The sequence below is a fragment of the Schistocerca americana genome, chromosome 7 (genome assembly GCF_021461395.2).
Source record: "Schistocerca americana isolate TAMUIC-IGC-003095 chromosome 7, iqSchAmer2.1, whole genome shotgun sequence".
Classification (NCBI taxonomy): Eukaryota; Metazoa; Arthropoda; class Insecta; order Orthoptera; family Acrididae; genus Schistocerca; species Schistocerca americana.
This window is the reverse complement of record NC_060125.1, coordinates 43,851,408-43,877,331: the sequence shown is the minus strand read 5'-3', so window position 1 is coordinate 43,877,331 and position 25,924 is coordinate 43,851,408. Positions and strand designations below refer to the sequence as shown.

Genomic DNA, 25,924 nt, shown 5'->3' with positions numbered 1-25,924 from the left:
CTACTTCTGCAGAAGCGGCGGCGTCGACGACGACGACGCTCGCGAGAGGCTCTGTGATATTTGAAAAACACATGTAAAAAATATAATTCAGACTGCCGCCTCCCACCCTACGCTGTACCGCTTTGGAAAATGCTTTATCTGCGACATTCGCCTCAATCACATCTGAGAGTAATTCTAAATAAAACACCTGTTGCTAATTGTTCGTCGTTCCAGACACTGCTTGCTATACGGCCACGACGCGCAACTGATTTCGAAAATTCGTTTGCCTCCTGTGAGGATCGAACTCACGACCCCTGGTTTACTAGACCAGTGCTCTGCCACTGAGCTAAAGAGGCGCGGCCTAGCGGTAGTTTTGCGTACTTCGTGCTTACGCTCGTCTGGATCATCAGGCTTAAGCTGACAACACTTCATATTACCGACTAATATTTGCAGCTATGGCGCACCATTACTGCTTGGCTACACATCTCACACGTAACCGATGTGCTCTCCAACCAACACCACTTACATTTCAGAACATGTCTTTGACACATGTCTACGAAATCACCTTCACCTTCAGATACACTTCCTTGCGACTGATGGAGACGTAGGCAAAGTTTTAAGTTGCTATTTCCATTACGTCACATTGATCAGAGAAACGGTAATTTACATCTGCAGCGGAACAAAATTACGTTCCGCCCAGCGTGGGGCTCGAACCCACGACCCTGAGATTAAGAGTCTCATGCTCTACTGACTGAGCTAGCCGGGCTGCGTCGGTGACTACGTGTCGGGTCGCACGACACACAGTTCTCGTTTCGGTGGGGTGGTCCCATACAGAATCTCTCCATGCTGCCTAATGTTTTCCTAGCGTCACACACGTCACGTACTTCAGTTTTATTTCATAATCATTTCTGAGAGGTACAGGAATTGCATGAAAACCTGCAGCGCTAGTGGTGTCAAAATTAACACACATATTTGATTTGACTCAGAAGCCGAACGGGTTACTTTCCGACGCTGTCTTAGATGCGCAAATGCCAGCCAAAACTCGCGGTGACGGCACTCAGCCGACCATTTCGCTAGATAACACCGTTCTGGCTGTGTGTGTATCAAGCTCAAGTGCATCTCCAAGCAGGAAATGGACAACAGCAACATTCAGACGATTTCGTACTGCTCAATAGCTACACTAAAACGGTGTGTTTCTTTTGCAGAATTGGAAAAACACGACCGTGACAGGATTCGAACCTGCAATCTTCGGATCCGAAGTCCGACGCCTTATCCATTAGGCCACACGGTCACTGGCCGCCAAGTATTCCTTACATTCGTGTCATCTCGAAACGCTCATACCGCTGAGGAATTGTGTTTTCGTTCTACACAGCCGCTGCCTCTTGCTGCTTCCCACCCATTCGTTACATGCAAGCCTTTACGAGACCGACCAAGTAGAGATTGGGAATCAAGACCACACACTTTGTGCATTCGAAATCGAAGGCAGGGCGTCCCTCGCCGCATTTGCTACGATGGCGATTTGCTACTTCTGCAGAAGCGGCGGCGTCGACGACGACGACGACGACGACGCTCGCGAGAGGCTCTGTGATATTTGAAAAACACATGTAAAAAATATAATTCAGACTGCCGCCTCCCACCCTACGCTGTACCGCTTTGGAAAATGCTTTATCTGCGACATTCGCCTCAATCACATCTGAGAGTAATTCTAAATAAAACACCTGTTGCTAATTGTTCGTCGTTCCAGACACTGCTTGCTATACGGCCACGACGCGCAACTGATTTCGAAAATTCGTTTGCCTCCTGTGAGGATCGAACTCACGACCCCTGGTTTACTAGACCAGTGCTCTGCCACTGAGCTAAAGAGGCGCGGCCTAGCGGTAGTTTTGCGTACTTCGTGCTTACGCTCGTCTGGATCATCAGGCTTAAGCTGACAACACTTCATATTACCGACTAATATTTGCAGCTATGGCGCACCATTACTGCTTGGCTACACATCTCACACGTAACCGATGTGCTCTCCAACCAACACCACTTACATTTCAGAACATGTCTTTGACACATGTCTACGAAATCACCTTCACCTTCAGATACACTTCCTTGCGACTGATGGAGACGTAGGCAAAGTTTTAAGTTGCTATTTCCATTACGTCACATTGATCAGAGAAACGGTAATTTACATCTGCAGCGGAACAAAATTACGTTCCGCCCAGCGTGGGGCTCGAACCCACGACCCTGAGATTAAGAGTCTCATGCTCTACCGACTGAGCTAGCCGGGCTGCGTCGGTGACTACGTGTCGGGTCGCACGACACACAGTTCTCGTTTCGGTGGGGTGGTCCCATACAGAATCTCTCCATGCTGCCTAATGTTTTCCTAGCGTCACACACGTCACGTACTTCAGTTTTATTTCATAATCATTTCTGAGAGGTACAGGAATTGCATGAAAACCTGCAGCGCTAGTGGTGTCAAAATTAACACACATATTTGATTTGACTCAGAAGCCGAACGGGTTACTTTCCGACGCTGTCTTAGATGCGCAAATGCCAGCCAAAACTCGCGGTGACGGCACTCAGCCGACCATTTCGCTAGATAACACCGTTCTGGCTGTGTGTGTATCAAGCTCAAGTGCATCTCCAAGCAGGAAATGGACAACAGCAACATTCAGACGATTTCGTACTGCTCAATAGCTACACTAAAACGGTGTGTTTCTTTTGCAGAATTGGAAAAAACACGACCGTGACAGGATTCGAACCTGCAATCTTCGGATCCGAAGTCCGACGCCTTATCCATTAGGCCACACGGTCACTGGCCGCCAAGTATTCCTTACATTCGTGTCATCTCGAAACGCTCATACCGCTGAGGAATTGTGTTTTCGTTCTACACAGCCGCTGCCTCTTGCTGCTTCCCACCCATTCGTTACATGCAAGCCTTTACGAGACCGACCAAGTAGAGATTGGGAATCAAGACCACACACTTTGTGCATTCGAAATCGAAGGCAGGGCGTCCCTCGCCGCATTTGCTACGATGGCGATTTGCTACTTCTGCAGAAGCGGCGGCGTCGACGACGACGACGACGACGACGACGCTCGCGAGAGGCTCTGTGATATTTGAAAAACACATGTAAAAAATATAATTCAGACTGCCGCCTCCCACCCTACGCTGTACCGCTTTGGAAAATGCTTTATCTGCGACATTCGCCTCAATCACATCTGAGAGTAATTCTAAATAAAACACCTGTTGCTAATTGTTCGTCGTTCCAGACACTGCTTGCTATACGGCCACGACGCGCAACTGATTTCGAAAATTCGTTTGCCTCCTGTGAGGATCGAACTCACGACCCCTGGTTTACTAGACCAGTGCTCTGCCACTGAGCTAAAGAGGCGCGGCCTAGCGGTAGTTTTGCGTACTTCGTGCTTACGCTCGTCTGGATCATCAGGCTTAAGCTGACAACACTTCATATTACCGACTAATATTTGCAGCTATGGCGCACCATTACTGCTTGGCTACACATCTCACACGTAACCGATGTGCTCTCCAACCAACACCACTTACATTTCAGAACATGTCTTTGACACATGTCTACGAAATCACCTTCACCTTCAGATACACTTCCTTGCGACTGATGGAGACGTAGGCAAAGTTTTAAGTTGCTATTTCCATTACGTCACATTGATCAGAGAAACGGTAATTTACATCTGCAGCGGAACAAAATTACGTTCCGCCCAGCGTGGGGCTCGAACCCACGACCCTGAGATTAAGAGTCTCATGCTCTACCGACTGAGCTAGCCGGGCTGCGTCGGTGACTACGTGTCGGGTCGCACGACACACAGTTCTCGTTTCGGTGGGGTGGTCCCATACAGAATCTCTCCATGCTGCCTAATGTTTTCCTAGCGTACACACGTCACGTACTGTTTTATTTCATAATCATTTCTGAGAGGTACAGGAATTGCATGAAAACCTGCAGCGCTAGTGGTGTCAAAATTAACACACATATTTGATTTGACTCAGAAGCCGAACGGGTTACTTTCCGACGCTGTCTTAGATGCGCAAATGCCAGCCAAAACTCGCGGTGACGGCACTCAGCCGACCATTTCGCTAGATAACACCGTTCTGGCTGTGTGTGTATCAAGCTCAAGTGCATCTCCAAGCAGGAAATGGACAACAGCAACATTCAGACGATTTCGTACTGCTCAATAGCTACACTAAAACGGTGTGTTTCTTTTGCAGAATTGGAAAAACACGACCGTGACAGGATTCGAACCTGCAATCTTCGGATCCGAAGTCCGACGCCTTATCCATTAGGCCACCACGGTCACTGGCCGCCAAGTATTCCTTACATTCGTGTCATCTCGAAACGCTCATACCGCTGAGGAATTGTGTTTTCGTTCTACACAGCCGCTGCCTCTTGCTGCTTCCCACCCATTCGTTACATGCAAGCCTTTACGAGACCGACCAAGTAGAGATTGGGAATCAAGACCACACACTTTGTGCATTCGAAATCGCACACACTTTGTGCATTCGAAATCGAAGGCAGGGCGTCCCTCGCCGCATTTGCTACGATGGCGATTTGCTACTTCTGCAGAAGCGGCGGCGTCGACGACGACGACGACGACGACGACGCTCGCGAGAGGCTCTGTGATATTTGAAAAACACATGTAAAAAATATAATTCAGACTGCCGCCTCCCACCCTACGCTGTACCGCTTTGGAAAATGCTTTATCTGCGACATTCGCCTCAATCACATCTGAGAGTAATTCTAAATAAAACACCTGTTGCTAATTGTTCGTCGTTCCAGACACTGCTTGCTATACGGCCACGACGCGCAACTGATTTCGAAAATTCGTTTGCCTCCTGTGAGGATCGAACTCACGACCCCTGGTTTACTAGACCAGTGCTCTGCCACTGAGCTAAAGAGGCGCGGCCTAGCGGTAGTTTTGCGTACTTCGTGCTTACGCTCGTCTGGATCATCAGGCTTAAGCTGACAACACTTCATATTACCGACTAATATTTGCAGCTATGGCGCACCATTACTGCTTGGCTACACATCTCACACGTAACCGATGTGCTCTCCAACCAACACCACTTACATTTCAGAACATGTCTTTGACACATGTCTACGAAATCACCTTCACCTTCAGATACACTTCCTTGCGACTGATGGAGACGTAGGCAAAGTTTTAAGTTGCTATTTCCATTACGTCACATTGATCAGAGAAACGGTAATTTACATCTGCAGCGGAACAAAATTACGTTCCGCCCAGCGTGGGGCTCGAACCCACGACCCTGAGATTAAGAGTCTCATGCTCTACCGACTGAGCTAGCCGGGCTGCGTCGGTGACTACGTGTCGGGTCGCACGACACACAGTTCTCGTTTCGGTGGGGTGGTCCCATACAGAATCTCTCCATGCTGCCTAATGTTTTCCTAGCGTCACACACGTCACGTACTTCAGTTTTATTTCATAATCATTTCTGAGAGGTACAGGAATTGCATGAAAACCTGCAGCGCTAGTGGTGTCAAAATTAACACACATATTTGATTTGACTCAGAAGCCGAACGGGTTACTTTCCGACGCTGTCTTAGATGCGCAAATGCCAGCCAAAACTCGCGGTGACGGCACTCAGCCGACCATTTCGCTAGATAACACCGTTCTGGCTGTGTGTGTATCAAGCTCAAGTGCATCTCCAAGCAGGAAATGGACAACAGCAACATTCAGACGATTTCGTACTGCTCAATAGCTACACTAAAACGGTGTGTTTCTTTTGCAGAATTGGAAAAACACGACCGTGACAGGATTCGAACCTGCAATCTTCGGATCCGAAGTCCGACGCCTTATCCATTAGGCCACACGGTCACTGGCCGCCAAGTATTCCTTACATTCGTGTCATCTCGAAACGCTCATACCGCTGAGGAATTGTGTTTTCGTTCTACACAGCCGCTGCCTCTTGCTGCTTCCCACCCATTCGTTACATGCAAGCCTTTACGAGACCGACCAAGTAGAGATTGGGAATCAAGACCACACACTTTGTGCATTCGAAATCGAAGGCAGGGCGTCCCTCGCCGCATTTGCTACGATGGCGATTTGCTACTTCTGCAGAAGCGGCGGCGTCGACGACGACGACGACGACGACGCTCGCGAGAGGCTCTGTGATATTTGAAAAACACATGTAAAAAATATAATTCAGACTGCCGCCTCCCACCCTACGCTGTACCGCTTTGGAAAATGCTTTATCTGCGACATTCGCCTCAATCACATCTGAGAGTAATTCTAAATAAAACACCTGTTGCTAATTGTTCGTCGTTCCAGACACTGCTTGCTATACGGCCACGACGCGCAACTGATTTCGAAAATTCGTTTGCCTCCTGTGAGGATCGAACTCACGACCCCTGGTTTACTAGACCAGTGCTCTGCCACTGAGCTAAAGAGGCGCGGCCTAGCGGTAGTTTTGCGTACTTCGTGCTTACGCTCGTCTGGATCATCAGGCTTAAGCTGACAACACTTCATATTACCGACTAATATTTGCAGCTATGGCGCACCATTACTGCTTGGCTACACATCTCACACGTAACCGATGTGCTCTCCAACCAACACCACTTACATTTCAGAACATGTCTTTGACACATGTCTACGAAATCACCTTCACCTTCAGATACACTTCCTTGCGACTGATGGAGACGTAGGCAAAGTTTTAAGTTGCTATTTCCATTACGTCACATTGATCAGAGAAACGGTAATTTACATCTGCAGCGGAACAAAATTACGTTCCGCCCAGCGTGGGGCTCGAACCCACGACCCTGAGATTAAGAGTCTCATGCTCTACCGACTGAGCTAGCCGGGCTGCGTCGGTGACTACGTGTCGGGTCGCACGACACACAGTTCTCGTTTCGGTGGGGTGGTCCCATACAGAATCTCTCCATGCTGCCTAATGTTTTCCTAGCGTCACACACGTCACGTACTTCAGTTTTATTTCATAATCATTTCTGAGAGGTACAGGAATTGCATGAAAACCTGCAGCGCTAGTGGTGTCAAAATTAACACACATATTTGATTTGACTCAGAAGCCGAACGGGTTACTTTCCGACGCTGTCTTAGATGCGCAAATGCCAGCCAAAACTCGCGGTGACGGCACTCAGCCGACCATTTCGCTAGATAACACCGTTCTGGCTGTGTGTGTATCAAGCTCAAGTGCATCTCCAAGCAGGAAATGGACAACAGCAACATTCAGACGATTTCGTACTGCTCAATAGCTACACTAAAACGGTGTGTTTCTTTTGCAGAATTGGAAAAACACGACCGTGACAGGATTCGAACCTGCAATCTTCGGATCCGAAGTCCGACGCCTTATCCATTAGGCCACACGGTCACTGGCCGCCAAGTATTCCTTACATTCGTGTCATCTCGAAACGCTCATACCGCTGAGGAATTGTGTTTTCGTTCTACACAGCCGCTGCCTCTTGCTGCTTCCCACCCATTCGTTACATGCAAGCCTTTACGAGACCGACCAAGTAGAGATTGGGAATCAAGACCACACACTTTGTGCATTCGAAATCGAAGGCAGGGCGTCCCTCGCCGCATTTGCTACGATGGCGATTTGCTACTTCTGCAGAAGCGGCGGCGTCGACGACGACGACGACGACGACGACGCTCGCGAGAGGCTCTGTGATATTTGAAAAACACATGTAAAAAATATAATTCAGACTGCCGCCTCCCACCCTACGCTGTACCGCTTTGGAAAATGCTTTATCTGCGACATTCGCCTCAATCACATCTGAGAGTAATTCTAAATAAAACACCTGTTGCTAATTGTTCGTCGTTCCAGACACTGCTTGCTATACGGCCACGACGCGCAACTGATTTCGAAAATTCGTTTGCCTCCTGTGAGGATCGAACTCACGACCCCTGGTTTACTAGACCAGTGCTCTGCCACTGAGCTAAAGAGGCGCGGCCTAGCGGTAGTTTTGCGTACTTCGTGCTTACGCTCGTCTGGATCATCAGGCTTAAGCTGACAACACTTCATATTACCGACTAATATTTGCAGCTATGGCGCACCATTACTGCTTGGCTACACATCTCACACGTAACCGATGTGCTCTCCAACCAACACCACTTACATTTCAGAACATGTCTTTGACACATGTCTACGAAATCACCTTCACCTTCAGATACACTTCCTTGCGACTGATGGAGACGTAGGCAAAGTTTTAAGTTGCTATTTCCATTACGTCACATTGATCAGAGAAACGGTAATTTACATCTGCAGCGGAACAAAATTACGTTCCGCCCAGCGTGGGGCTCGAACCCACGACCCTGAGATTAAGAGTCTCATGCTCTACCGACTGAGCTAGCCGGGCTGCGTCGGTGACTACGTGTCGGGTCGCACGACACACAGTTCTCGTTTCGGTGGGGTGGTCCCATACAGAATCTCTCCATGCTGCCTAATGTTTTCCTAGCGTCACACACGTCACGTACTTCAGTTTTATTTCATAATCATTTCTGAGAGGTACAGGAATTGCATGAAAACCTGCAGCGCTAGTGGTGTCAAAATTAACACACATATTTGATTTGACTCAGAAGCCGAACGGGTTACTTTCCGACGCTGTCTTAGATGCGCAAATGCCAGCCAAAACTCGCGGTGACGGCACTCAGCCGACCATTTCGCTAGATAACACCGTTCTGGCTGTGTGTGTATCAAGCTCAAGTGCATCTCCAAGCAGGAAATGGACAACAGCAACATTCAGACGATTTCGTACTGCTCAATAGCTACACTAAAACGGTGTGTTTCTTTTGCAGAATTGGAAAAACACGACCGTGACAGGATTCGAACCTGCAATCTTCGGATCCGAAGTCCGACGCCTTATCCATTAGGCCACACGGTCACTGGCCGCCAAGTATTCCTTACATTCGTGTCATCTCGAAACGCTCATACCGCTGAGGAATTGTGTTTTCGTTCTACACAGCCGCTGCCTCTTGCTGCTTCCCACCCATTCGTTACATGCAAGCCTTTACGAGACCGACCAAGTAGAGATTGGGAATCAAGACCACACACTTTGTGCATTCGAAATCGAAGGCAGGGCGTCCCTCGCCGCATTTGCTACGATGGCGATTTGCTACTTCTGCAGAAGCGGCGGCGTCGACGACGACGACGACGACGACGACGCTCGCGAGAGGCTCTGTGATATTTGAAAAACACATGTAAAAAATATAATTCAGACTGCCGCCTCCCACCCTACGCTGTACCGCTTTGGAAAATGCTTTATCTGCGACATTCGCCTCAATCACATCTGAGAGTAATTCTAAATAAAACACCTGTTGCTAATTGTTCGTCGTTCCAGACACTGCTTGCTATACGGCCACGACGCGCAACTGATTTCGAAAATTCGTTTGCCTCCTGTGAGGATCGAACTCACGACCCCTGGTTTACTAGACCAGTGCTCTGCCACTGAGCTAAAGAGGCGCGGCCTAGCGGTAGTTTTGCGTACTTCGTGCTTACGCTCGTCTGGATCATCAGGCTTAAGCTGACAACACTTCATATTACCGACTAATATTTGCAGCTATGGCGCACCATTACTGCTTGGCTACACATCTCACACGTAACCGATGTGCTCTCCAACCAACACCACTTACATTTCAGAACATGTCTTTGACACATGTCTACGAAATCACCTTCACCTTCAGATACACTTCCTTGCGACTGATGGAGACGTAGGCAAAGTTTTAAGTTGCTATTTCCATTACGTCACATTGATCAGAGAAACGGTAATTTACATCTGCAGCGGAACAAAATTACGTTCCGCCCAGCGTGGGGCTCGAACCCACGACCCTGAGATTAAGAGTCTCATGCTCTACCGACTGAGCTAGCCGGGCTGCGTCGGTGACTACGTGTCGGGTCGCACGACACACAGTTCTCGTTTCGGTGGGGTGGTCCCATACAGAATCTCTCCATGCTGCCTAATGTTTTCCTAGCGTCACACACGTCACGTACTTCAGTTTTATTTCATAATCATTTCTGAGAGGTACAGGAATTGCATGAAAACCTGCAGCGCTAGTGGTGTCAAAATTAACACACATATTTGATTTGACTCAGAAGCCGAACGGGTTACTTTCCGACGCTGTCTTAGATGCGCAAATGCCAGCCAAAACTCGCGGTGACGGCACTCAGCCGACCATTTCGCTAGATAACACCGTTCTGGCTGTGTGTGTATCAAGCTCAAGTGCATCTCCAAGCAGGAAATGGACAACAGCAACATTCAGACGATTTCGTACTGCTCAATAGCTACACTAAAACGGTGTGTTTCTTTTGCAGAATTGGAAAAACACGACCGTGACAGGATTCGAACCTGCAATCTTCGGATCCGAAGTCCGACGCCTTATCCATTAGGCCACACGGTCACTGGCCGCCAAGTATTCCTTACATTCGTGTCATCTCGAAACGCTCATACCGCTGAGGAATTGTGTTTTCGTTCTACACAGCCGCTGCCTCTTGCTGCTTCCCACCCATTCGTTACATGCAAGCCTTTACGAGACCGACCAAGTAGAGATTGGGAATCAAGACCACACACTTTGTGCATTCGAAATCGAAGGCAGGGCGTCCCTCGCCGCATTTGCTACGATGGCGATTTGCTACTTCTGCAGAAGCGGCGGCGTCGACGACGACGACGACGACGACGCTCGCGAGAGGCTCTGTGATATTTGAAAAACACATGTAAAAAATATAATTCAGACTGCCGCCTCCCACCCTACGCTGTACCGCTTTGGAAAATGCTTTATCTGCGACATTCGCCTCAATCACATCTGAGAGTAATTCTAAATAAAACACCTGTTGCTAATTGTTCGTCGTTCCAGACACTGCTTGCTATACGGCCACGACGCGCAACTGATTTCGAAAATTCGTTTGCCTCCTGTGAGGATCGAACTCACGACCCCTGGTTTACTAGACCAGTGCTCTGCCACTGAGCTAAAGAGGCGCGGCCTAGCGGTAGTTTTGCGTACTTCGTGCTTACGCTCGTCTGGATCATCAGGCTTAAGCTGACAACACTTCATATTACCGACTAATATTTGCAGCTATGGCGCACCATTACTGCTTGGCTACACATCTCACACGTAACCGATGTGCTCTCCAACCAACACCACTTACATTTCAGAACATGTCTTTGACACATGTCTACGAAATCACCTTCACCTTCAGATACACTTCCTTGCGACTGATGGAGACGTAGGCAAAGTTTTAAGTTGCTATTTCCATTACGTCACATTGATCAGAGAAACGGTAATTTACATCTGCAGCGGAACAAAATTACGTTCCGCCCAGCGTGGGGCTCGAACCCACGACCCTGAGATTAAGAGTCTCATGCTCTACCGACTGAGCTAGCCGGGCTGCGTCGGTGACTACGTGTCGGGTCGCACGACACACAGTTCTCGTTTCGGTGGGGTGGTCCCATACAGAATCTCTCCATGCTGCCTAATGTTTTCCTAGCGTCACACACGTCACGTACTTCAGTTTTATTTCATAATCATTTCTGAGAGGTACAGGAATTGCATGAAAACCTGCAGCGCTAGTGGTGTCAAAATTAACACACATATTTGATTTGACTCAGAAGGCGAACGGGTTACTTTCCGACGCTGTCTTAGATGCGCAAATGCCAGCCAAAACTCGCGGTGACGGCACTCAGCCGACCATTTCGCTAGATAACACCGTTCTGGCTGTGTGTGTATCAAGCTCAAGTGCATCTCCAAGCAGGAAATGGACAACAGCAACATTCAGACGATTTCGTACTGCTCAATAGCTACACTAAAACGGTGTGTTTCTTTTGCAGAATTGGAAAAACACGACCGTGACAGGATTCGAACCTGCAATCTTCGGATCCGAAGTCCGACGCCTTATCCATTAGGCCACACGGTCACTGGCCGCCAAGTATTCCTTACATTCGTGTCATCTCGAAACGCTCATACCGCTGAGGAATTGTGTTTTCGTTCTACACAGCCGCTGCCTCTTGCTGCTTCCCACCCATTCGTTACATGCAAGCCTTTACGAGACCGACCAAGTAGAGATTGGGAATCAAGACCACACACTTTGTGCATTCGAAATCGAAGGCAGGGCGTCCCTCGCCGCATTTGCTACGATGGCGATTTGCTACTTCTGCAGAAGCGGCGGCGTCGACGACGACGACGACGACGACGCTCGCGAGAGGCTCTGTGATATTTGAAAAACACATGTAAAAAATATAATTCAGACTGCCGCCTCCCACCCTACGCTGTACCGCTTTGGAAAATGCTTTATCTGCGACATTCGCCTCAATCACATCTGAGAGTAATTCTAAATAAAACACCTGTTGCTAATTGTTCGTCGTTCCAGACACTGCTTGCTATACGGCCACGACGCGCAACTGATTTCGAAAATTCGTTTGCCTCCTGTGAGGATCGAACTCACGACCCCTGGTTTACTAGACCAGTGCTCTGCCACTGAGCTAAAGAGGCGCGGCCTAGCGGTAGTTTTGCGTACTTCGTGCTTACGCTCGTCTGGATCATCAGGCTTAAGCTGACAACACTTCATATTACCGACTAATATTTGCAGCTATGGCGCACCATTACTGCTTGGCTACACATCTCACACGTAACCGATGTGCTCTCCAACCAACACCACTTACATTTCAGAACATGTCTTTGACACATGTCTACGAAATCACCTTCACCTTCAGATACACTTCCTTGCGACTGATGGAGACGTAGGCAAAGTTTTAAGTTGCTATTTCCATTACGTCACATTGATCAGAGAAACGGTAATTTACATCTGCAGCGGAACAAAATTACGTTCCGCCCAGCGTGGGGCTCGAACCCACGACCCTGAGATTAAGAGTCTCATGCTCTACCGACTGAGCTAGCCGGGCTGCGTCGGTGACTACGTGTCGGGTCGCACGACACACAGTTCTCGTTTCGGTGGGGTGGTCCCATACAGAATCTCTCCATGCTGCCTAATGTTTTCCTAGCGTCACACACGTCACGTACTTCAGTTTTATTTCATAATCATTTCTGAGAGGTACAGGAATTGCATGAAAACCTGCAGCGCTAGTGGTGTCAAAATTAACACACATATTTGATTTGACTCAGAAGCCGAACGGGTTACTTTCCGACGCTGTCTTAGATGCGCAAATGCCAGCCAAAACTCGCGGTGACGGCACTCAGCCGACCATTTCGCTAGATAACACCGTTCTGGCTGTGTGTGTATCAAGCTCAAGTGCATCTCCAAGCAGGAAATGGACAACAGCAACATTCAGACGATTTCGTACTGCTCAATAGCTACACTAAAACGGTGTGTTTCTTTTGCAGAATTGGAAAAACACGACCGTGACAGGATTCGAACCTGCAATCTTCGGATCCGAAGTCCGACGCCTTATCCATTAGGCCACACGGTCACTGGCCGCCAAGTATTCCTTACATTCGTGTCATCTCGAAACGCTCATACCGCTGAGGAATTGTGTTTTCGTTCTACACAGCCGCTGCCTCTTGCTGCTTCCCACCCATTCGTTACATGCAAGCCTTTACGAGACCGACCAAGTAGAGATTGGGAATCAAGACCACACACTTTGTGCATTCGAAATCGAAGGCAGGGCGTCCCTCGCCGCATTTGCTACGATGGCGATTTGCTACTTCTGCAGAAGCGGCGGCGTCGACGACGACGACGACGACGACGACGCTCGCGAGAGGCTCTGTGATATTTGAAAAACACATGTAAAAAATATAATTCAGACTGCCGCCTCCCACCCTACGCTGTACCGCTTTGGAAAATGCTTTATCTGCGACATTCGCCTCAATCACATCTGAGAGTAATTCTAAATAAAACACCTGTTGCTAATTGTTCGTCGTTCCAGACACTGCTTGCTATACGGCCACGACGCGCAACTGATTTCGAAAATTCGTTTGCCTCCTGTGAGGATCGAACTCACGACCCCTGGTTTACTAGACCAGTGCTCTGCCACTGAGCTAAAGAGGCGCGGCCTAGCGGTAGTTTTGCGTACTTCGTGCTTACGCTCGTCTGGATCATCAGGCTTAAGCTGACAACACTTCATATTACCGACTAATATTTGCAGCTATGGCGCACCATTACTGCTTGGCTACACATCTCACACGTAACCGATGTGCTCTCCAACCAACACCACTTACATTTCAGAACATGTCTTTGACACATGTCTACGAAATCACCTTCACCTTCAGATACACTTCCTTGCGACTGATGGAGACGTAGGCAAAGTTTTAAGTTGCTATTTCCATTACGTCACATTGATCAGAGAAACGGTAATTTACATCTGCAGCGGAACAAAATTACGTTCCGCCCAGCGTGGGGCTCGAACCCACGACCCTGAGATTAAGAGTCTCATGCTCTACCGACTGAGCTAGCCGGGCTGCGTCGGTGACTACGTGTCGGGTCGCACGACACACAGTTCTCGTTTCGGTGGGGTGGTCCCATACAGAATCTCTCCATGCTGCCTAATGTTTTCCTAGCGTCACACACGTCACGTACTTCAGTTTTATTTCATAATCATTTCTGAGAGGTACAGGAATTGCATGAAAACCTGCAGCGCTAGTGGTGTCAAAATTAACACACATATTTGATTTGACTCAGAAGCCGAACGGGTTACTTTCCGACGCTGTCTTAGATGCGCAAATGCCAGCCAAAACTCGCGGTGACGGCACTCAGCCGACCATTTCGCTAGATAACACCGTTCTGGCTGTGTGTGTATCAAGCTCAAGTGCATCTCCAAGCAGGAAATGGACAACAGCAACATTCAGACGATTTCGTACTGCTCAATAGCTACACTAAAACGGTGTGTTTCTTTTGCAGAATTGGAAAAACACGACCGTGACAGGATTCGAACCTGCAATCTTCGGATCCGAAGTCCGACGCCTTATCCATTAGGCCACACGGTCACTGGCCGCCAAGTATTCCTTACATTCGTGTCATCTCGAAACGCTCATACCGCTGAGGAATTGTGTTTTCGTTCTACACAGCCGCTGCCTCTTGCTGCTTCCCACCCATTCGTTACATGCAAGCCTTTACGAGACCGACCAAGTAGAGATTGGGAATCAAGACCACACACTTTGTGCATTCGAAATCGAAGGCAGGGCGTCCCTCGCCGCATTTGCTACGATGGCGATTTGCTACTTCTGCAGAAGCGGCGGCGTCGACGACGACGACGACGACGCTCGCGAGAGGCTCTGTGATATTTGAAAAACACATGTAAAAAATATAATTCAGACTGCCGCCTCCCACCCTACGCTGTACCGCTTTGGAAAATGCTTTATCTGCGACATTCGCCTCAATCACATCTGAGAGTAATTCTAAATAAAACACCTGTTGCTAATTGTTCGTCGTTCCAGACACTGCTTGCTATACGGCCACGACGCGCAACTGATTTCGAAAATTCGTTTGCCTCCTGTGAGGATCGAACTCACGACCCCTGGTTTACTAGACCAGTGCTCTGCCACTGAGCTAAAGAGGCGCGGCCTAGCGGTAGTTTTGCGTACTTCGTGCTTACGCTCGTCTGGATCATCAGGCTTAAGCTGACAACACTTCATATTACCGACTAATATTTGCAGCTATGGCGCACCATTACTGCTTGGCTACACATCTCACACGTAACCGATGTGCTCTCCAACCAACACCACTTACATTTCAGAACATGTCTTTGACACATGTCTACGAAATCACCTTCACCTTCAGATACACTTCCTTGCGACTGATGGAGACGTAGGCAAAGTTTTAAGTTGCTATTTCCATTACGTCACATTGATCAGAGAAACGGTAATTTACATCTGCAGCGGAACAAAATTACGTTCCGCCCAGCGTGGGGCTCGAACCCACGACCCTGAGATTAAGAGTCTCATGCTCTACCGACTGAGCTAGCCGGGCTGCGTCGGTGACTACGTGTCGGGTCGCACGACACACAGTTCTCGTTTCGGTGGGGTGGTCCCATACAGAATCTCTCCATGCTGCCTAATGTTTTCCTAGCGTCACACACGTCACGTACTTCAGTTTTATTTCATAATCATTTCTGAGAGGTACAGGAATTGCATGAAAACCTGCAGCGCTAGTGGTGTCAAAATTAACACACATATTTGATTTGACTCAGAAGCCGAACGGGTTACTTTCCGACGCTGTCTTAGATGCGCAAATGCCAGCCAAAACTCGCGGTGACGGCACTCAGCCGACCATTTCGCTAGATAGCACCGTTCTGGCTGTGTGTGTATCAAGCTCAAGTGCATCTCCAAGCAGGAAATGGACAACAGCAACATTCAGACGATTTCGTACTGCTCAATAGCTACACTAAAACGGTGTGTTTCTTTTGCAGAATTGGAAAAACACGACCGTGACAGGATTCGAACCTGCAATCTTCGGATCCGAAGTCCGACGCCTTATCCATTTTTTTTTTTTTATAAAAAAAAAAACTTTTTTTTTCCGAAGAGACTGGTGCCTTAAACCAGCGCCTTAGACCGCTTTTTTTTTTTTTTGACCTGCACCCGAAGCAGGAATCATACCCCCCCCCCCTTATTTTTTTTTTTTTTTTTTTTTTTCAGACGCCTTAACCACTTTTTTTGTTGTTGTTGTGTTAAACCATTTTAAGGACCCAGTGCAGCTCGGTGAAGGCGCGTTGGGCAGGGGTCGAATCCCCAGGCCTGGCCATGACGTCTCCTCCTCCCTGCACTGAAGCACAGTGTCACCAATACGTAGTAATTGTCCTTGGTTCGGAGTCTCATATACTGATATGTGGACACGGGGCTTAGTTATGCGTTGACTATCTAAACAGGTAAAAGCTTGGCAGGAAGGCAAAATAACTAAGAGCTAGCGTGAATGTCTCCCCTATCATGAAGTGAGATCAGTAACCCCCTATACCGGTGCCATTAATGCAACTGGCGCAGGAGCGAGCAATAGAAGTGGAAACTTAACCAATCCCCTGCTTTTCGAAAACAATACTGAGCATATTCGCAAAGTCCCTCTTAAGATGTGGGAAAGATTGTTGCGTCCAGTACTCATGAAGCATGTAACCAGTAAACGAAATAAAATCGGAAATACCATCACCATCAACCACTGCAAAAATGTAACGGCCAAGAAGCCACATAATGGTGTTGTTCTTTGTCCGGGGATAAAAAACCGTGTCCGGCCAGCAGAGAATGTCAGTTGTAAAAGCTGATTCCGAGCTTCTGGTGAGTAACGCCAATTGTCGGCGCAGCCAGTACCACATGCGAAGACGGTCAGCGCAGGTAAATCGATGTGGGAGTGTATCAATACAACCACACGTTTGACAAAGCGGAGAGACACTTAAACCTATACGATGAAGTCGTTCGTTCGTAGGAATCAGCTGATTAACTACCTTATACCATAGGGAGGCAACAGTTGCGGAATGAACGGGTGTCCATATGTTACGCCAATGAAAACGGGGATATTGTAAAACAATCGGGATGGAAGAAGAAGACCTGTGCCATTTGTCAAGCAGTGTTCGCGTAGTAAAAACAGGACTACGTTGTAAGTGGAGATCCAGATAACTAATCTCAATGTAGAAGTCCCGAACATGCCGTAGCTTCGCATTTAGAGGCCCTACGTTAATAGGCGGTGACAAGCTCGCAGGACGAACGACATGGAATAATCGCGAAGTAACAGTCGGGGACTCAGAAAATAAAAGATGGAGGGTGCGCTTAACATAAAGGGCAGCAGCCTTGACACGGACATCGGTGAACGACAATCCGCCCTCAAGTCGCGGCTTCGTAAGAACATCACAACGTAATTTAAAAATGTGCCCCCGCCAAATATATCTGTTAATAAGCTGGACCATTTTTGCACCCTGCATTCTGGGAAGCGGAAACAACTGAGCAACGTAATATACTTTACATAAAACATAAGTGTCTAATACATACTTGTTTTGCAGTATCGGTATCGAACGCCATGAGTGTTCGAATAAAACACCTTGAAGCTTGGAAATGGCCACTTGCCAATTTTTCGCAGCCATACGAAGAGGACACCGTTCAAGATAGATACCTAAATGTGTATGATGTTCAACAGCCGTAACCCACGGAACAACCACATGTTCAAAGCCCCGCAAATTCAGAAGTTTGCTTTTACGGGGGTTGAGACGAGAACCTGAGGCCGCAGAAAATTTATCTAGTTCCATTTTCAACGGCGGCACTTCTGCGGTGGAACGAAGCAAAACAACCAAATCATCAGCATAAGCTGTTGCTGTCTGGGTAACCCCAGAGATCGTAAGACCACGAAGTGTCGAGTTGAGACGTGTGAGGAGTGGTTGAAGGGAGAGAGAGCATAAAGGGTCATGGATAAAGGGCTACCTTGCGGGACGCCACGTTTAATATCAATGACCTTCGTCAGCTGTCCATTAATGTCAATCTTAGCAGAAATGCCAGTCGTCATATTCTTAAGAACCAGCAGCGCCTTTTCATTAAAACCGAGTCGGCGCAGCAGAAGCTCTAAAAACGAATGGGACACACGATCAAAAGCCTTACTAAAATCAACAAATAAAAGCGCACAGGAAATATTGGTGACAGCGACAATCGACACAATATCACGATACCCCGCCAGAGGCGTCAAGATGGAGCGCCCCGGAAAGGAGCTTTGACAAGGAGTTATCACAGGGGTAAGCAAGAGGGATAGACGTGCATTAACAGCCCTAGCAGCCGTCTTATAATCAAAATTTAAAAGGATTAAAGGACGAAAGTCACTAGCTGTCTTCAAACCAGCAGATTTCGGTATCAGGACAACCGTACCTCTCTTGAAATCGGCTGGAATTGTGCCACCATTCAAAATTTCATTTACTATATCCGTAAAAACAGGCCCTATAATAGTCCAAAAGCGAACAAAAAACTCCTTAGGAAGGCCATCCGGACCAGGAGATTTGTGAGATGGTGAACAAGCAATGAAAGCTGAAATTTCGTCTGCAGTAAAAGGAGCTAAAAATTCCATATTATGGTCCTCTGTTAAAACTGATGGGATAGCAGTTAAAATCTCGTCAACATCAAGCGGATCAGAATCAGCCACAGCATATAATGTCTCATAGTAGCAAGTAAGTTCATGGGTTATTTGATTCTGTAAGGTAAGCCGGCGACCATCAGCTGCCATAAGGCCGTCAATCAATACACGTCGACGGTTCTTGTGGTGACGAAACAGATGGTACATGGAAGTCATTTCATGTGCTAAGGTGGACGGCGCTTTAGATTTAATCTTCAATCCTTCCATCTGAAGTCGTTTAATACTAAGGAGCTTGGCTTTAATTTTCCGAACCTCAGAAAGGTGGGCACATGTCATTCGAGAAGTATCATAAAGTTCGCGAAGCACCGAATAATAATACTCAAAAGTCAGTTTCAGATCTCGCGCTCTATTATAACTGTAGGACATTAAAGTGCGACGTAGTTTTGGCTTCGCACAGTGGATCCACCAGTGAAGCTTAGACGGATAGTATCGCAGAGAACGTAAACACATGTCCCACGCCGTCTGTATTAGAGGTTCGATGTCAGGATCATCGAGCAAGGAGACATTTAATTTCCACAGTGGCCGATAAAGTTTAAGAGGCTGACGCTCCAAATTAATTATAACCGCAAGGGCACAATGATCCGTAAAACTGGCTGGAATAACATCTACATTTAAAACAGAAACACTAAGGGGATCAGAAATATACAAACGGTCCAGTCGACTACTTGACGTGGCAGTAAAAAATGTAAATTTAACTAAAGTGGGGTGTTTAACCTCCCACGCATCGCGTAGTCGTAGTCGACGTACAAGAGAATGTAGCTCGAAACAATAATTAAAATGAGGGGATTGGTCCTTAGCTTGTAATACACAATTAAAATCACCCCCCAATATCAAAGTCGCAGGATTTTTGCGTAAAAGATAAATCAGATCCTCTTTATAAAAACGAGACCTTTCTTGCCGTTTGCTGGAACCAGAGGGGGCGTAAATATTAACCAAGGTTGTGTCAAATAACCGACAACCAATACCCCTTCCCGAGTCCAAGAGCTCAATTTCGGTAACGGGGATACCGTCACGAATTAGTAAGGCAGTACCTGTGGAAAACTCAGGCGCAAAATTTATAATAGTGCGAAAGCCAGGAACAAACAGGTGTGCAACGGAGACTTCCTGCAGGAAAACAACATCAGCTGCAGAGTCATAAATGAACTGCTGCAGAGACGCTAACTTCAGAGCAGATTGAATGCTATTTATATTTAAGGTAATAAACGTGTACGCCTGCAACATCAACCAAAAAAGGGAAAATGAACCCTAATTACACCACATTAGAAGCAACTACATCCAGATCATCAACATCAGACATGGCAGAGGGTGATTGCCCGGAATCAACGGAATCAGAGTCATCCTTTGCATGCTTGTGTTTTTTCCGCACCGCGTGAAGATTGGGGGGCACTTTCACCCGACGGCGTATCTGATGCACACCAGATTCAAGAGCAGGTGGAGTGGGGGGTTCGAGATCAGGCACGTCAACCAAGGCATCCGAAGGATTAGCAGGACGAGAGGAATCAGAAGAAGGAGCAAGCAAGGGGAAAACTGCATCAGGAACATCGGCACCGGCATCAGAAGGTGTAGGTATTGGAAGTGTAGGAGGTGGAAAGATAGGTTTGGAATCCGCTGAAGCGGAGCGCGCAGTTCTAGAAGCGATTTTCCGACAAACAGCTGTCTGCACCGAAGTGTCGTCAACATGTTGTGATGCCTGTGTCGGGAGGGATGTCAACACCACCTCGACCGAATGTTGGGGCTCTTGCGCCGACAGCGTGGCAGCAGGTTTGACGTCATCAGGCAAAGCAGGAGACACAGTGGGAACAGAATCCAAATCAAGCATGGGAGATTCCGGAATTCTCTCGTCAGATTCGCAAACCGGCTGCGAAACAGCAGCTTCGTCATCAGTGCTACCGGTATCACTAGCACGACGGCGTTTGTTATTGGAAACAGACGGAATCGGTGTAGAAGCAGCCGATACATCTGGGCGAGTGGGTAACGGGGGAAAACCTGCATCAGAGGAAGGTGTCACCCGTTGTGAAGAATCGACTGCAGGAGGCTGACACGAGACAGTGGAGGAAGCTGCTGGCACAAGATCGGCAACCGTTAATTTGCGGCGTTGTGCTAGCCCATTTTTAAGCACAAACACCCGCTTAGGGCAATTAGCACGAACATGACCATTTTTATTACATAGAAAACACGTACCAACTTGCCCCTCATAAGTAAGATGAACACGATAACCACATACAACCAGATGGGACGGTATATTCGACTTAATATGCATTTCAACCGATCTGATACCATTATAACATTGCAGCTTATGTTGTGCAGACCAACGTTCATTTCGAATTGACCGAACGGTACCATAACCAAGCAAAGCTTCCTTGAGATAACAGTTTTCAACTTCAGGGGGTAAATTATAAACCCGAACTGTGGTATACGCAATTTCCGCATTTGAAACAGTAACACTGCTAACAGAACCATCTCTATGACGGAACGACACTTGCTCACCATGTTTAAGTAAAATCTTATCTAGCAAAACTGGGTTCAACAATTTCACAAAAAAGCAGTAAAGTTCTGTGTCAAAATACGCCGTATGTACCTGGTCCGATGTAATGCCAATCGTATCCACAATTCATTCGTGAATTTCCAACGAAGTTGGTTGAACATTCCTGGTGGCCTTGTTAAACTGAAAACTGAGAGTACACTTCCGCGGAAACAACCGGGAAGCCATAACACTTAATTAATGCGGCAAAAGCCGCTATACAACACAAGACACAACACAAACACTAAGGCGACGAAACAACGAAGAAAAGAAGACAAAGAAACGTCACACACAGAAAGTAAATAGTCACAACCCGAGGGAAACGGCGGATCGAATACACAGCACGTCCGATCGCTGTCGCGTCTCAAGCGGAACTGGCCACACGGACACTGGCCGCCAAGTATTCCTTACATTCGTGTCATCTCGAAACGCTCATACCGCTGAGGAATTGTGTTTTCGTTCTACACAGCCGCTGCCTCTTGCTGCTTCCCACCCATTCGTTACATTCAAGCCTTTACGAGACCGACCAAGTAGAGATTGGGAATCAAGACCACTCACTTTGTGCATTCGAAATCGAAGGCAGGGCGTCCCTCGCCGCATTTGCTACGATGGCGATTTGCTACTTCTGCAGAAGCGGCGGCGTCGACGACGACGACGACGCTCGCGAGAGGCTCTGTGATATTTGAAAAACACATGTAAAAACTATAATTCAGACTGCCGCCTCCCACCCTACGCTGTACCGCTTTGGAAAATGCTTTATCTGCGACATTCGCCTCAATCACATCTGAGAGTAATTCTAAATAAAACACCTGTTGCTAATTGTTCGCCGTTCCAGATACTGCTTGCTATACGGCCACGACGCGCAACTGATTTCGAAAATTCATTTGCCTCCTGTGAGGATCGAACTCACGACCCCTGCCACTGAGCTAAAGAGGCGCGGCCTAGCGGTAGTTTTGCGTACTTCGTGCTTACGCTCGTCTGGATCATCAGGCTTAAGCTGACAACACTTCATATTACCGACTAATATTTGCAGCTATGGCGCACCATTACTGCTTGGCTACACATCTCACACGTAACCGATGTGCTCTCCAACCAACACCACTTACATTTCAGAACATGTCTTTGACACATGTCTACGAAATCACCTTCACCTTCAGATACACTTCCTTGCGACTGATGGAGATGTAGGCAAAGTTTTAAGTTGCTATTTCCATTACGTCACATTGATCAGAGAAACGGTAATTTACATCTGCAGCGGAACAAAATTACGTTCCGCCCAGCGTGGGGCTCGAACCCACGACCCTGAGATTAAGAGTCTCATGCTCTACCGACTTTTTTTTTATTTTTTTTAATGAATTTCCCATCTTTGACGCAATTCTCCATCTCCAATTTCAGTACTAAAAAGGCGACGCTACTTCTTGCTGTGTCCCATCGCAAGTTACATTCAAGCCCTTATGACGCTGATCAAACAAGAGGTTGCAAATCAGCTTCAATCGCTTACTGCCATCTCAGTCGGTTGCAGAAGGTACCTCACCCTATGTCATACAATGGCGAGTTGCCGCTATTACCAAAGCGGCGGCGGCGCCGACGACGACGACAACCGCGAGGGTCTCTACCAGGGGTAGAAAATACATCACAAGAACTAAGTATTTCACGTCGGCATTCTCCGGAGACTGCCAAAAGCAGCAGTTTCTGGTGCCTACTTTAATAGCGCCATTCGCACTATTCATTTGCGAGAGCACTTCTTTAATACCGCACCCATTCACAATTTTTTTATCCTTGACCGCTTTTTTCGAAAGGGCTATGGTAGAAGGGGCTTTTACAAAATTCATTTGCCCCCTGTGAGGATCGAACTCATGACCTCTGGTTTACTAGACCAGCGCTCTGCCACTTTTTTTTTTTTTTTTTTTTTTTTACTTACGCCTTAACCACTTTGTTTTGACCAATTTTTTGTCGTTTTTAATCACTCCTGTTTTTGGTTTGGTTTTGTCATACGTTACCTTTTTCTTTATTGGTTTCTGTTGGTTTTGTTATTTTCGTATATAATACCCTGTAGTGGCCGTAGTCATTTCTCAATGATCAATAATAGTTGACTGAGTCACTGTTGGCCATTTACGTCCTTATAGTTTCTATCGTGTTGTGGTTCGTTGTTATCCTATGCCTGTTTTCTCGAAGACTATATTCAACATGTTGCCGTAGAGGTTGTTATGGTTATTGAATTTTTTGGATTCCCAGTAAGCTGATTCCATGTAGACCATGAAATCAATTGAATTGTCAGATCCATTTCTACCAATGACGTAATGTGTGTAGTGACCCATGAGCCACATGACAGTGTTATTTTTCCGTTCTGGGAAAAATATCTCTTCAGGCTGTAACAGCATTTGTGGCGTATAATTGCGGCCATCACTTCTGGTGAGGAGTGCCATCTTTCTTCTGATCCATGTCCAATTGTGTACTAGTCCACTGCACGTGAATCTGTGTTGAAGTGTGTCCACTAATCCACACTTAATGCAGTGATGTGTATCACTGAGTCCTATTCGAGAAAGTTTTTCATTGGTTGGCACAGTGTCGCTGACGACCTTGTACCAAGTGGAAGCCACGTCTGTTGAATGGATTTTGAGGCTAATATTTTTCCATACAGTACGCCATATGACGTTCGGATATTTGATTTCTATGGTATTTTGTGTATCCGATTTGTTCCATGTATTTAGAATCTCTCTTGTAGTTATATGTGACTTGTACACCGTGCCTGCCTCTAAGAAGCTGACCTCAATATAAAATTCCTTGACATGCGTGAGTTTGTTGTTGAGTCGGCCCACATTCACCGGGGGTTGCAGGGAACCTGGCTGGACAATTGTGAAGAGGCTGGAGGCAATGTTATTTCTGTCCTTATTAATCATAAACAGGGTTCTTTTGACGTAAAGTGCAGATGCTTTTTTGACCAAATTAGTTAGCCCTAAACCGCCCATCAGTCTTGCTTTGGTCACACTGTCGAGTCTAACTTTAAAAATGTTGCCTTTCCACAAGTATCTATGGGCAAGTCGCATTACCTTTTTCACCTGTAATTTCGGTGCTGGGAATATTTGTGCTACAAAACAGGCTTTAGAAAACATGTAGGTGTTAATTAATTGAACTTTCTGCAATAAATTCGCGGATCGCCAACAAAGTTCGTTGAACGCACCCTGTATTTTGTTCGCCGTGTCCCGCCAATTTACTGCAGCCATCTTCATAGGACAATTGTTTATAGTAATACCTAGTGCTTTGTGGGAATCAACTAGTGTAGCCCATTGGCTGCGTACCCTGTCAAATCCTCTTAGGTTTAAGATTTTACTCTTACGTATGTTCACCTTTGCACCAGAGGCGCGACTATATTGACGTATCGTCTCTTCCAGAATTGTAATGTCACCTCCGTGTCGAAGGACGACGCCCACGTCATCGGCATATGCTTTTGCTGTAAGCGTGACCCCGGATATTGTGACGCCACTTAATTTGTCTCTGAGTTGTCGTAGCAAAGGCTCAAGTGCAAGAACATACAAAAGCATTGATAATGGGCTCCCTTGTGGAACGCCCCTCTGTATATGAATAGTTTTCGTCGGCTGCCCGTTTACGTAAGCCTTTGCAGTTATGCCGGTCATCATCTGATGGATGACTCTAACTGCTCGATCGTCAAAAGCCAGGTGTTTAAATATGAGATCCACGTACCGGTGGCTGACATGGTCAAATGCCTTGCAGAAATCGATGAAGTATAGAGCACTCCTGATGTCGGTGACTGCGACGATAGAAACAAGGTCTCTGTATTCGGAGATGACTGACATGATTGTCCGGCCCGGGAAGCAGGCTTGATGGCCTTTTATGACTGTTCTGAGAAGTGGGGTGAGTCTCTCCTTAAGTGCTCGGGCAATGGTCTTGTAATCATAGTTCATCAACATTAATGGGCGAAAATTATCGATTTTCTTTCGTCCTGTACTTTTCGGAATCAAGACCAGTTTTCCTTCCTTAAGTTCAGTTGGTAAGTCTCCTCCATGTAAGGTTTCGTTTATTACAGCCGTGAATGTTGAACCAATTATATGCCAAAACTTTTGATAAAATTCTTTTGGTAATCCATCTGGACCCGCCGATTTGTTGGAAGGTGACGTCTTTACGAGATCAAATATTTCGTCCTCTGCAAATGCAGCAATCAGACAGTTGTTTTCTTCATTAGTGATCCTTTCCGTTAATAAGTGCAACATTTCAGTACTTGCAGTCTCGGCAGTCTGGTCTTCAGTGTAGAGGTGAGCGAAATGTTGTTGGATTGCGCGCACTATGTCATTTTGGTCTGTAAGTACAGTCCCGTCTTCGAGTTGGAGGTCTTCAATAAAACTGCGTCGCCTATTAAGTTGGTGTCTGATCAGGCGAAACAT

The 25,924-nt window shown here is 47.1% G+C and overlaps 32 non-coding genes across 32 annotated transcripts; all 32 read right to left on the bottom strand.

The window, feature by feature from the left end:
• Positions 1–263: 263 nt before the first annotated feature.
• On the bottom strand, positions 264–335 carry Trnat-agu. Its single transcript has one exon. It is a non-coding gene; the product is annotated as a tRNA-Thr (tRNA).
• A 337-nt stretch (positions 336–672) lies between these two features.
• Positions 673–745, bottom strand: Trnak-cuu. The gene has a single exon. It is a non-coding gene; the product is annotated as a tRNA-Lys (tRNA).
• A 452-nt stretch (positions 746–1,197) lies between these two features.
• On the bottom strand, positions 1,198–1,270 carry Trnar-ucg. The gene has a single exon. It is a non-coding gene; the product is annotated as a tRNA-Arg (tRNA).
• A 503-nt stretch (positions 1,271–1,773) lies between these two features.
• On the bottom strand, positions 1,774–1,845 carry Trnat-agu. The gene has a single exon. It is a non-coding gene; the product is annotated as a tRNA-Thr (tRNA).
• A 337-nt stretch (positions 1,846–2,182) lies between these two features.
• On the bottom strand, positions 2,183–2,255 carry Trnak-cuu. The gene has a single exon. It is a non-coding gene; the product is annotated as a tRNA-Lys (tRNA).
• Positions 2,256–2,708: 453 nt separating this feature from the next.
• On the bottom strand, positions 2,709–2,781 carry Trnar-ucg. The gene has a single exon. It is a non-coding gene; the product is annotated as a tRNA-Arg (tRNA).
• Positions 2,782–3,287: 506 nt separating this feature from the next.
• On the bottom strand, positions 3,288–3,359 carry Trnat-agu. Its single transcript has one exon. It is a non-coding gene; the product is annotated as a tRNA-Thr (tRNA).
• A 337-nt stretch (positions 3,360–3,696) lies between these two features.
• Trnak-cuu lies at positions 3,697–3,769 on the bottom strand. Its single transcript has one exon. It is a non-coding gene; the product is annotated as a tRNA-Lys (tRNA).
• A 448-nt stretch (positions 3,770–4,217) lies between these two features.
• Trnar-ucg lies at positions 4,218–4,291 on the bottom strand. The gene has a single exon. It is a non-coding gene; the product is annotated as a tRNA-Arg (tRNA).
• Positions 4,292–4,822: 531 nt separating this feature from the next.
• On the bottom strand, positions 4,823–4,894 carry Trnat-agu. The gene has a single exon. It is a non-coding gene; the product is annotated as a tRNA-Thr (tRNA).
• Positions 4,895–5,231: 337 nt separating this feature from the next.
• Positions 5,232–5,304, bottom strand: Trnak-cuu. Its single transcript has one exon. It is a non-coding gene; the product is annotated as a tRNA-Lys (tRNA).
• A 452-nt stretch (positions 5,305–5,756) lies between these two features.
• Positions 5,757–5,829, bottom strand: Trnar-ucg. The gene has a single exon. It is a non-coding gene; the product is annotated as a tRNA-Arg (tRNA).
• A 503-nt stretch (positions 5,830–6,332) lies between these two features.
• Trnat-agu lies at positions 6,333–6,404 on the bottom strand. Its single transcript has one exon. It is a non-coding gene; the product is annotated as a tRNA-Thr (tRNA).
• Positions 6,405–6,741: 337 nt separating this feature from the next.
• On the bottom strand, positions 6,742–6,814 carry Trnak-cuu. The gene has a single exon. It is a non-coding gene; the product is annotated as a tRNA-Lys (tRNA).
• Positions 6,815–7,266: 452 nt separating this feature from the next.
• Positions 7,267–7,339, bottom strand: Trnar-ucg. Its single transcript has one exon. It is a non-coding gene; the product is annotated as a tRNA-Arg (tRNA).
• A 506-nt stretch (positions 7,340–7,845) lies between these two features.
• On the bottom strand, positions 7,846–7,917 carry Trnat-agu. Its single transcript has one exon. It is a non-coding gene; the product is annotated as a tRNA-Thr (tRNA).
• Positions 7,918–8,254: 337 nt separating this feature from the next.
• On the bottom strand, positions 8,255–8,327 carry Trnak-cuu. The gene has a single exon. It is a non-coding gene; the product is annotated as a tRNA-Lys (tRNA).
• A 452-nt stretch (positions 8,328–8,779) lies between these two features.
• Trnar-ucg lies at positions 8,780–8,852 on the bottom strand. The gene has a single exon. It is a non-coding gene; the product is annotated as a tRNA-Arg (tRNA).
• A 506-nt stretch (positions 8,853–9,358) lies between these two features.
• Trnat-agu lies at positions 9,359–9,430 on the bottom strand. The gene has a single exon. It is a non-coding gene; the product is annotated as a tRNA-Thr (tRNA).
• A 337-nt stretch (positions 9,431–9,767) lies between these two features.
• On the bottom strand, positions 9,768–9,840 carry Trnak-cuu. The gene has a single exon. It is a non-coding gene; the product is annotated as a tRNA-Lys (tRNA).
• A 452-nt stretch (positions 9,841–10,292) lies between these two features.
• Positions 10,293–10,365, bottom strand: Trnar-ucg. The gene has a single exon. It is a non-coding gene; the product is annotated as a tRNA-Arg (tRNA).
• Positions 10,366–10,868: 503 nt separating this feature from the next.
• Trnat-agu lies at positions 10,869–10,940 on the bottom strand. Its single transcript has one exon. It is a non-coding gene; the product is annotated as a tRNA-Thr (tRNA).
• A 337-nt stretch (positions 10,941–11,277) lies between these two features.
• Positions 11,278–11,350, bottom strand: Trnak-cuu. The gene has a single exon. It is a non-coding gene; the product is annotated as a tRNA-Lys (tRNA).
• Positions 11,351–11,802: 452 nt separating this feature from the next.
• Positions 11,803–11,875, bottom strand: Trnar-ucg. Its single transcript has one exon. It is a non-coding gene; the product is annotated as a tRNA-Arg (tRNA).
• A 503-nt stretch (positions 11,876–12,378) lies between these two features.
• Trnat-agu lies at positions 12,379–12,450 on the bottom strand. The gene has a single exon. It is a non-coding gene; the product is annotated as a tRNA-Thr (tRNA).
• A 337-nt stretch (positions 12,451–12,787) lies between these two features.
• On the bottom strand, positions 12,788–12,860 carry Trnak-cuu. Its single transcript has one exon. It is a non-coding gene; the product is annotated as a tRNA-Lys (tRNA).
• A 452-nt stretch (positions 12,861–13,312) lies between these two features.
• Positions 13,313–13,385, bottom strand: Trnar-ucg. The gene has a single exon. It is a non-coding gene; the product is annotated as a tRNA-Arg (tRNA).
• A 506-nt stretch (positions 13,386–13,891) lies between these two features.
• On the bottom strand, positions 13,892–13,963 carry Trnat-agu. The gene has a single exon. It is a non-coding gene; the product is annotated as a tRNA-Thr (tRNA).
• A 337-nt stretch (positions 13,964–14,300) lies between these two features.
• Positions 14,301–14,373, bottom strand: Trnak-cuu. The gene has a single exon. It is a non-coding gene; the product is annotated as a tRNA-Lys (tRNA).
• Positions 14,374–14,825: 452 nt separating this feature from the next.
• Trnar-ucg lies at positions 14,826–14,898 on the bottom strand. Its single transcript has one exon. It is a non-coding gene; the product is annotated as a tRNA-Arg (tRNA).
• Positions 14,899–15,398: 500 nt separating this feature from the next.
• On the bottom strand, positions 15,399–15,470 carry Trnat-agu. The gene has a single exon. It is a non-coding gene; the product is annotated as a tRNA-Thr (tRNA).
• A 337-nt stretch (positions 15,471–15,807) lies between these two features.
• Positions 15,808–15,880, bottom strand: Trnak-cuu. Its single transcript has one exon. It is a non-coding gene; the product is annotated as a tRNA-Lys (tRNA).
• Between the last annotated feature and the right edge of the window lie 10,044 nt (positions 15,881–25,924).